Raw genomic sequence first — 10,769 nt, forward strand, 5'->3', positions numbered from 1 at the left:
CAAGCTCAAAGCACTTTAGCATATACATTAATCTATTTCCCGTTCCTTAGCTCTGCTTTTCCTTTTCTTAAGAAAATCTTATGTGCCCTTTCCTTGCCCTCCTTTTTATTCCCCTTGGTCTCTCATATATGTTGATGATTTTGATGTATGTCTGTTTACTTCTAGTTTTTTTGCTTCAAGATTTGAATAGCAAGTCCATGTTGAGGGATTGCTGTGTATACCGGGGGTGTTATGTGTGCATTGTCTCCTGCAAGCGTCTATTCTAGGACGTGGATTCTGTTACTGTTGCCAGTTTTAGGTAATAATATTAAGACTTAGAGTGGGAGGGAGGCTTTGGATCCAGAGCTGTCCTCTTCACTGACCTCCCTCTTACACTTTCACAATATTGATCTCAATATGAACTACAAGGAAATTGAGAACCATTAAACTGCACATCAATGCCTATTTTTAACAGAATTTTAATTTTAAATAATTTTTATATAATTTTAATTGCCATTTCAATCCTCATTTTCCTAAGCTATGTATTTGAGCACAGCCACAGAATTCCAAAAGGAAAAAGAAAAGTCATGAAAGTAACGGGAAAAGAAAAGAAAGGAGCTCATGTTTATTGTTTACCACACATATAGCTGATGCTTTTTGTCAGGGACCCAATTGTGTTCATAACTCTCTATGTTCTGTAATCCTTTAAAAAAAATACAGTATTTCTCTTTGACATTTGCATGAACAACTGTCTTGCTTATGGCTCCCAAAGATTATCCTTGGCCAGAGATTGGTTTTTTTATGATCCTACATACATGAGTAATAGTGCCAGGGCATGTAATTCATTTGGACCTTAGAATTTGGAGGCAAAACATTTTCATACATTCTTATGTTGTTTTTGTTTCTTCTTTTAGATTTTCTTTGCTTCTTTCTTTCTTTCTTTTTAGGATGATCTCACTATGTAGTTTAGTTTCGGCTGCCCTGGACTGATTATATAATCTATACTGGCTTTGCTCTTGAGGTGATAGTCCTTCCTCATTCTCCTAAATTTTGAGATTACAGGTGTCTACCACCATGGCCACCTCTTTTTCTTTTTCTTTTTTCTTTTTTTGACAGGCTCTTGCCATGTAGTCCTGACTGGTCTTGAACGTGCTATGTTTTCCAAGCTGGCCTCATACATACTCAGGGCAGTCCTGCCTCAGCCCCCCGATTGCCAGGATTACAGGCATGTGCCACCAGGCCCAGTTGGTTCTTCTCTTGTCATCCGTCCTGCATTTCAGTTCTTTCGGTCATGATTATTCTGCCTTCCTATCACGAATGTGATATTTAGTAGCAGACAAAGTGAGAACAAAGTAGAAGTTGTGAGCTTTTAGTTGCCCATTGTCATCTTCTAAATTTATTTCTTGTTTTGAATTTATACTTTTCATTCAGCCTGTCTGCAAACCCCAGCACTCACTGATGCAAACTGCTTGACAGTGTCCTTAATTTCACATCATTTTTCATATCTGCAACTAGTTGACTGATTAGTCTAAATGTTTACAGTAACAATGATAAATCTATTGCTGTGCATTAAAAATGTTGTACTGTAATTCCAAACACATTTGCTGTGCCTAACCTAGCAGACGCCACAGTTTCTGGTCATGTGGCTGACAGGGCTGCCCCTTGCCTCGCTGTTTGCCCTGCATCGCAGTAGATTGCTAATCCATGTAGCTCTTGCTCAGGAAAATATCAAATACATATGAGCTTTCTAAATGTGTGGTTTTGCACCACTGTAGTTAAAAAAAAGCATAGCAGATCAGTGGTGGAACACATGCCTAGGTGTGTTGGGATGGGTCCCATCTCCAGCACCAGTGGACAGAAAAAGAATTATAAGTCAGAGACCATCTGAATGTCCATATTATTTTTTAACATTTATTTATTTATTTTAGTGTGTGTGTGTGTGTGTGTGTGGCCAGCTCAGCCCACCAGGGGGCGGGGCTGGCTGGCATGTGGTGCTGGGGGATTGAACCGCAGTCCCTATGCTTTACCAAGCTTGTTCTAAGTAGGTGCTTTAGACCACTGAGCCATCTCACCAGCCCCTGAACATCCGTATTATTATGCATTCATAGTCTTAAACAAAAGCATAAGTACATGGTGAGCACTGAATTCATCCTTGAGTGCATGATTAGTGAATGAAATGCTATAGAGAAGATGGAAGAAGGGGACTTGGGGGCCTGATGAGCACAATTGCCCTTTCAGTTGTGAGCGTTGGCATATGGTTCAGGTAAGAGAGCCGCAAGGGGGCAAGGCAAGCTTAGAAGCCATTTGCTGTCTTTGATTTGAAATTTCATCACTGTGTAACCCCATTTTTTAAAAAGTTATCTAATTTTTAAAAAGTTCATACCAAGATTTGGGTAACAAAGTTCTGTCCCAGAAAGATCATTTGCCACTATTACTATGAACAAGTAACCTCACACCGCTTTAGAAAAAGAATCGACAACCTGAATAGCAGAAATTTTCTTGTGCTCTTAAGATTTCTATCTAAATTTTAGAGAAATGACTGGAAGGTTAAGAAGGCATTGATGCATTTCTTTCGAGAAATAGTCGAGAAAACACAGGAAAAGATTGCTTGGGAAGAGCCTGTCATCAGCCAGTAAATCTCCTAATAAAAAATGCTTCATTTAAAATTTTTTTCAATTTTAATCACACAGAAGACTTTACTTATGGGGGAAAAATTTCTCGAATCTTTGATTTACTCCTATTTATGATATTAAGTTCAAAATCTGATCATTATAATATTATTCTCAATTAGCAACATGGGAAAAATTATATTGCATAATAAAAAGCCCAAGACTTTGAGAGCCATGTGGCCATTGTCTCTTTCCATTCGTCTTGCTGTCTCTGCCACGTACTGGGATTCGGGCATAAAGCCAAGGTAATTTCCAGAAATTGGCAGGGTGCCGCCAAATGTGCAGCTGCTCCTGTCTCCAACCCTTGCCTGCTAATTTTGCACAAACCACTTCCTTTTCTTGAGGCCAAGAAATTCTCAGGGTAGAGAAGGTGTGCCTCGTGGGTAGACATGGGGCACCCTTGTGCCCTTGCAGGTTCAGAATGCACCGCAAGGGTGGTGGCGGTGGCACCTCACCTACCAGCTGCCCATCCCTTATCTCATTTCCTTTCCTTCTAATAAATACTAGTTTTGATTTCTCATGAACTAAAAGTACCAATCCGTTTCCAGGAGGGTACCTGAACCAAATTTGGGTGGGGAGAGAAAAACTAAAAGGGCAAAACAGTGCAAGCCGGCAGAAAGGGAGGCTTGGCTCCCCTCCGATTCTTCTCGGCAGCTCTCCGCGCTGCTGAGGCAGGGTGTGGGTGTGCGCACAAACACAGGTAAAATTTAGGTGGTTTTTAATCCTCCTACACTCTTCTTAAATGTAGAATCGGCTCTGATCAGATTTGAATATAGTCATGGCGATGATTTTTTCTTTCTTTTTGTTCTCGTGCCTCTCAGTTTTTCTCTGTTGGCTCGCATTGGATGTGATATTTTGGGAGCGCAGAGGGAGCCTATTGGACTGCAGGTCTTCCTGCACGCCTCGCAGCTGACCTCGCCTCTGCCAGGCTAAGAGGCCTTCGTCTGCTGTGTTGAGAGGTGCAGGGTCACGCCTCTCGATGGATGCTCCTGCTGCCCTGGAAGTGGCTCTAGTGCCTTGAAGTGGCGCTGTGAATTACTGTTGCTGTTGTCTCAGGAGCCATCTGGGCCGCTCACTTTGTTTCTCTCTGTCTGAAGGAACAATCAGACCCTGGAGGGGGCAACGATGAGGAAGCAGGACGCACCCCGCCTCCATCCCTGGTTAGTTATTTTGCACAGATCAACAGTCTTAAGCCTGATTTGCGTGGACAACAATGCCGTGAATGTCCTGTTCTTCCTGGTCTCTTCAGTGTCCCGCTGCGTGCGGTATCTATGATTAGACACATTGTCGGTGCCAGTGGAACTGGCCCGCTTTGCACTCACCTTGAACGTGTCCAAGATGGGAAGAGACGACCAAGCAGATGTGCTTTTCCAACTTACTGTGTGTGCGCTCATTCCAACATGATGTCATTAGGCAGAAACTCAGGATAAAAATCGACCGAAATGGGATCTTACTAAGATCCGATAATACTGAGGATTATGAAGTCCAACAATTTGATGAAAAAATAAATTGCACAAATAGACCTTTGGCTGCATTGGGGGATTTGCATGAGCTGTGCTGTCTCGGGTGACCGAGAGTCCCAGTGACAGAGCAAACTGCAAGTGGCCAAGTTGGATGGCATGACGTCAGCATTCTTAGCGGAGATGACACAGAAAGGTCAGAGAGGACAAAGACAGGAGACAGCCAGGGGTGGCAGCTGATCAGTAAGCATCCAAAATGTGGAGATCAATAATGTCGAAGCCTGCAGATGGGCACTCTCGACCTGAGCTTGGCCTGCTAGCGTGATCTCTGGCCTACTTAATGAGGAAAGGCCCCTGAGCCCCTGTGCGGAGGCCGGGGTTACCCTTAGTGCACCCTCCTCCTCCTCAGCACTGGCTACGGTTTCCTACCTTCTAGGTCATCTGTCCTGCGTTCGTGCCGCAGTCCCTCCGTCTTTCTTGCCCTGGCGTTGCTCACGTTCCTCCGGTTTCTCACCCTCTGTCACACCTCTGACTCTTGGCTCAGGGCCTTGACTCTCGTGCTCTGTCGCTCTCTCTCACTCCCAGCTCTGTGTAACACAGTGCATGTGGTCCATTCATCATGGGGTAGTGTCAGGGGCTATTTGTCTCAACGAAATCATTAACTCCTTAAGTAGCTTGGGAGCTTTGGAAGGACAGAAGTGTGTCTGACATCATGTGGTACGGGAAACTGTAATTGGGAAAACTACTCTAGTATTTTATCTCAGCTCCCTTTGGGCCTCAGTTTCCCTCTGTGAAAAATAGAATTATGATTTTTTGCTCTGATTTCCTTATACAAAGAATCAAATGTTGAGAACCAATGATCACAAGTAACTTCATTTAAAAAAAAAAAAAAAAACAAGTAACTTCATTTTTAACCTGCAAAGAACTGTACAAAAACTGAAGGTTTAGCATAACAGGTTCTATCACATTGCTAAAAAGAGCAAGGAAATTTGAAGATCTAAATTTTGCACTAGACCTTAATTCCTGCTCTCCCACTAAATATATGATCGTAGAAGAATTTCTTCTCTTCCAAAATGAGAAAGACATTATTGCAAGAATTAGGTGCTGGGGCTGGCTTATATTCTCATTTGTAGGAGTCACTTGTCAAATATTTTCCAGCTTTGCAGGCAGGTTGTTAAGCCACTGTTAGCCTGAAATCTGCAATGATGAGAGTATTTCTATCAGGGAAGTCATCAAACACTACAAATTAAGTGATGGTTTTCTTGTGGAGAGATTTACCAGTAGATGGCTGATTATGTAAACAGGGCTCTGTAAGTTGTAAAGCACTTTGTCTTATTTCTTATTTTAAAAAGTAATGGTAACAATTATGTTCTGTGTTCACCAAATCTAGTTTGGTGCATAGCTCGGCTCTTAGCATATGCATATTTAATAATGTCTTTTAAATTTAACATGTACTATCTTGAAACTGTTGTCAGAGCTAGATGAGCCCACATCTTTACCTCTTTTCAAATCCCTCTCTATAAAATTTCTTTTAAAAATCAGGTAATATAAATAAAAACCTAGGTTAGTATATAACCTCTAACTATCTATGTCCAGAGCTGAGCTAGAACATCTTCTGATCAAATCTTTCCTTCTGGTATTTCATATCTATCATTGACATTGTTCCTCTATGCTTTATCCCTCCTAAGGTATTTGAAGTCTTCCTTTCTCCCTTCTCCTCATTCACCCCAATCCAATCATTTGCGAGGCTTCCCCAAGTCTCCTCTGAAATCTATCCTGTCTTCTTCATTGCCAGTGCTGCTGTTTTGGTTAGAACCATGATCATTTCTTTCTTGAATTCTTCTATCTAACTGGACCTTCAGGCTTTCAATTCAGCTTCAACTTCTATAGAAACAATTTTAAGTAAGAAGTCTGACCAAATCACTCCCTCACTTAAATTCATGAATGGTTCTCTGTTGTTTTAAGGATAAACTCCAAAAGGCTTAATTTGTCACACAGGTTGACATTTGCCAACCTTTTCTAAGAGTTGTCTCCTGCTGCTCCCTTCTCTGGAATGCCTAGTCTTTCTTTTTCAGTGACACCCTAATTCACTCTTAAAAACTCAAGTGAAACAAAGAATCTTCTATAACATAATTGGTGTTATTTTCCTGAGGTCCCATAGTACTTTGTACATATCTTTATACATGTCTAACCATGTGGTTGTCTTTCCTATTCTAAGATGTGGGTTCATCTAGCTCTGACACCAGTTTCAAGATAGTACATGTCTAACCGTGTCGTTGTCTTTCCTGTGGATGGTAAGCTCCTCAGAGTGAGAAGCCTATTACCATTTATTAGTGCCTAACATTTTCCACAGTAAGTTATAGATGCTTGGCAAATATTTGAATAGATGGATGAATGAGAGTTCAGAGACTAAGATATTTTTATTGGTTTATGGACACAAACTATTCAAAAGATATGTTTAAAAATGGAAAAAAAAAACTTAAACTTGGAGATCTCAGTAATGAGGTAGGAAAATAATGCACAAAACAAAAAAGTGCATTTCTAGCACTAATTCCCAGTACAGAATGCTGTAACTCCTCTTCATCTTCAGGATGAAATCTAAAGCTCCTTACAGTCAGCCCATCTGTCCACTTGAGTCTTTCTCCGTGCATGTGCATGTAACCCACATTCCAGACACTTCGATTCCTTCGTCTGTCTGATCGCCTCTCCTCCTTGTCCTTCTCCCATCCTAGCGATACCTTCTCCCTTTCTGCTACTCGTGCCCTTTCCCCTCACCTGACGAATCCCCACTACAAACGGATCAAAAGTTATCACCTCTGAGGGCCTTCCTGAAACGATCCCTCAGGCTTCTGTGCTCTCAGAGAGCTTAATTGCTTCATGATTTGAGCTCTATGATCAATCTTCATGGCCTGGTGTTTGACTTCTACAGAGTATGGCCATTTTTATACCCTGGCTTCTGGCATATTTCAAATGTTTAATTCAGAGTGAAGTAGTAAAGGGCTATTGTGTAGAAATATGCAAAGAAAGCAAATCTCTGATAAGAACATACTTTGAATAACTTTTAAAATTTTATGAAAGAGACTATATACATTGTGTGCATCGCTGGAGACCAAATCCTAGGATTCCTGTGAAATTTGAAGTGCATTTTTTTTATGGAGCCATTGCTTTATTAACCAAAATATCTCTGCAAGAAACTCACTGTATTTTAGGAGTACATCATCAAAAACCAAACAAGATATAAAGGATCATAGGTTGGTCTTCAGATTTTGGAATCACTTCTGTTATTAGCATGGGGGTACCACTGTCCTGCATTCAGGAAATACGTTTTCTTTACTCAAACATCCTGTGAGGAAGTGTAGCTCACTGGCAGAGCGCTTGCTTAACATTCATGAGGCTCTGGACTCAACGCCAGCACTTACTTCTTCACCGGCAAAATCAAACACCTTGGTGATTTTAACTTTTTCTGCTTCTTTTCATTTCTCTAGCTCTTCTGCTTTGACTAAAGATTTACTTGAACTCATCTCTTCAGCCTTTTCTCCTGTCTTCACCTGTGTACTTGGGAGCACTTTTGATTTTGGTCCCTCATCACTGAGGAAGCCCAGAGCTCATCCTCCTCCTTTCTCCTCGCGTCCTCCCGCCCAGTGCCTCCGTCCTGCTTGTCTACCTCATCCTCCTCACTGCTGCTTTCTCCAGATTCCGCCTTGGCATCCTCCTCCTCTTCTTCTAACGAGGAGCTGCTTTGTTTTCTCTCCCTGACCAGAATGCTCTAAGCCTTTCTTTTTTTCCCTTTGGTTTTCTGTGTCTGCTCTTTGCCATCGATTTCATCTTCCTTCACTAATACATTTACATCATTTTCACTCTACTCTCCACCCAACGGCACGTAATCTTCATCCTCCTCCGAGGAGGTGGAGAAGTCTTCAGAATCAAACTCTTCCATGTCCCTGCTGCTCTGGTCCAGAGGGTCTACGACGACCACCGCAACTACCTGAAATGGCCAAGCTCTAGGGAGAGGTCACAGAGCTGCTGCTGCACCTAGGGTGGCTTTTTAAATGCATTTTAATTAATGCATAAAACTAAATATGTTTACATGATACCATGTGATTTTTAATGCATGTACATACACTGTACAATGTTTAAGTCAGGGAAAGCACATCTGTTTCTGCAAACATTTATAACTTCTTTATGGTTAAAGCATTCCAAATCCTTTCTTCTAGATTCTTTGAAATATAGAAGACACTATCAGTACCTGTGGTCATCCTAGAATCAGAACTTATTTCTCCTATTGAACTGCAATTTAGTAGCCATATGACCAGCCTCTCTCTGCTTGTCTCTCTGTCTGTCTGTCTGTCTGTCTGTCTGTCTGTCTCTCTCTCTCTCTCTCTCTCTCTCGCTCTCGCTCTCGCTCTTGCTCTCTCTCGCTCTTGCTCTCTCTCTCTACTGTATTCTTCTCAACTCTCCCAACCTCTGGTGACCATTATATTAGGGTCATCTTTTTTATATTTTTATTTTTTGTCTTTTTGAGGTAGGGTCTCACTCTGCAGTTCAGGATGGCTTTGAGGTCACTTTGTAACCCAGGATGGTCTCCAACTAAACAGTCCTCCTGCTCCAGCCTCCCAAGTGCTGGGATTACAGACGTGCCATCATACCCAGCTTTACTGTCATTTCTACAAGCTCAACTACTTGAGCATCTACATATGAGTGAGATCATACAATATGCAATTTTCTATGCCTATCTTATTTCAGTTAACATAATGTTTTCTACTTCCACATAGTTATGTATGACAGGATTTCATCCTGTTATGGCTAAATGTTATTCTGTTATGCATATATACAACATTTTCTTTATCCACTTACCTGCTGATGGCCACCTAGATCGTTGCCATGTTTTGGTGAATAGTACTACAAGTAACGTGAGAATGCTGATGTCTCTTTCACATATTGATTTCATCTCTTTTGGATATACACCCAGTAACAGGATTGCCGGATCATATGGTAGCTCTATTTTTAAGTTTCTGGGGAACCTCTCTACTGTTTTTCATACTGTCTATCCTAATTTACATTCCCACCCACAGAATGGAAGCAGTCCTTTCTCACTATGTCTTGCCAGCATTTCTTCTCTTTTCTGTTTCTTTTGAGAAATATCTACTTAGGTCTAATTGCTCATTTTAAATTGGATTATTTGTTTTTATGCCTTGGACTTGAGTTCTTTACATAATTCTGGATAGCAGCCCCTTATCAGATGTATGCTTTGCAAATGTTTCTCCCAGTCTGTAGATTATCTCTCCACCCCGTTGATTGTTTCCTTGGCTGTGCAAAACCACTTTAGCCTTCAGAGCAAAAGTCTGAGTCTGTATCTTACTTTTCTACTATAAATGTGTACTTTAGCCTGTAGAGATACGGGAAGAAATCTATGGTTTATCCACCTGGTATGACAGATAGCAAGAAGTGCCACATGTGCAAAAGTGTCAAAATGGGACTTGGACCCACCTTAATGCGCTAGATAACTGGTTTTGCATATGTTTACCTGAGTCACAGAGGGTTCAATAGACCCACACAGGACAGTTTGTTGTTGTTGTTGTTTTAAAGTTTTCTTTTGATTTTTCTGGTAGAAATAGCCCAATTCAGTACTAGGAAAAACCAGATTTGCAAGTTTTGGAGGAAGTCACAAGTGAATCATCAGATTACCCAGGCATGGATGAAGATGATGATCTATTATGGTAAAATGCATGCTTTCATAACAGAAGTGTGGAGCTGGGGATGTAGCTCAGCAGCACGAGTGCCTGCCTGGCAAGTGCAGGGTCCTGCCCAGAGTTCTATCCTTGATACCAAAAAAGAGAGAATCATTCATAACAGAAGTGTGTTGTGGGTGTGTGATGTGACAATGACGGTGGTGACTTTGATGCTGGCCATGTCAGCCAAAGTTCCTGTGACAGTGAAATAAAGCAAGACTTGACTGATATGGACACAGAGAATACAGACCTCCTGGGTTCGACTGATGAAGAAAACAGCAATATGAATACATATTTGACAGACCAATGTGTTGCAAAATGGCCACACAACCAAATGGAAGCCCCAGTGTCAGAACTAGGTCTGAGAATATAGAGATCTTGGCAGGGCAAAATGCGCTGGACAGAAAGCCAGCACTGTCTTCCAGGGCTGGAAGCTGTAACAGATGCAGTGCTACAAGATGCTATGAAATACAAAGTCTCAATTGCAAGTAAAATATTCTGTATGTACTCACAGCCATATTCAAAGGTATATTTATTTTGACGCCTCACTAGCTGGACTGAAAGCATTCATAGGTCTGCTGTCCTGAGCACAGATTTCTCATGGTGGTCACAGGAATGTAAAAGACTTTTAGAAACACAGTGGGTCAAAATGTAACATAAACGTGTACACCCTTGGAGATGCAAAGACTTGTGCTTTCGCTTTCCCTGGACGAGGCTCTGGAAGAAAGCTTTTTGGTAGGAGCTCCGCTCTAAGCTGACTCGCTCCGGCTGTCGGGACATGGAGGATTCAGAGGAAGATGTCAAGTTTATCGCGGATGAGACCCTGGACTGTGGAGGGTTGTCCCCATCTGACAGTCATGAGGAGGAAGACATAGCAGTGTTGGCGACTCCAGAGAAACCACTCCGAAGGGGCCTCTCCCATCGAAGCAACC

At 41.8% G+C, this 10,769-nt stretch overlaps 1 protein-coding gene and 1 pseudogene across 3 annotated transcripts in view; one reads left to right on the top strand and one right to left on the bottom strand.

The window, feature by feature from the left end:
- Map3k13 (mitogen-activated protein kinase kinase kinase 13) overlaps positions 1-10,769 on the top strand; it is a 142,192-nt gene that overhangs the window by 74,905 nt on the left and 56,518 nt on the right. The window lies entirely within an intron of this gene.
- On the bottom strand, positions 7,495-8,045 carry LOC101583443 (annotated as a pseudogene).

The sequence above is a fragment of the Octodon degus genome, unplaced genomic scaffold (genome assembly GCF_000260255.1).
Source record: "Octodon degus isolate 3935 unplaced genomic scaffold, OctDeg1.0 scaffold00128, whole genome shotgun sequence".
NCBI lineage: Eukaryota > Metazoa > Chordata > Mammalia > Rodentia > Octodontidae > Octodon > Octodon degus.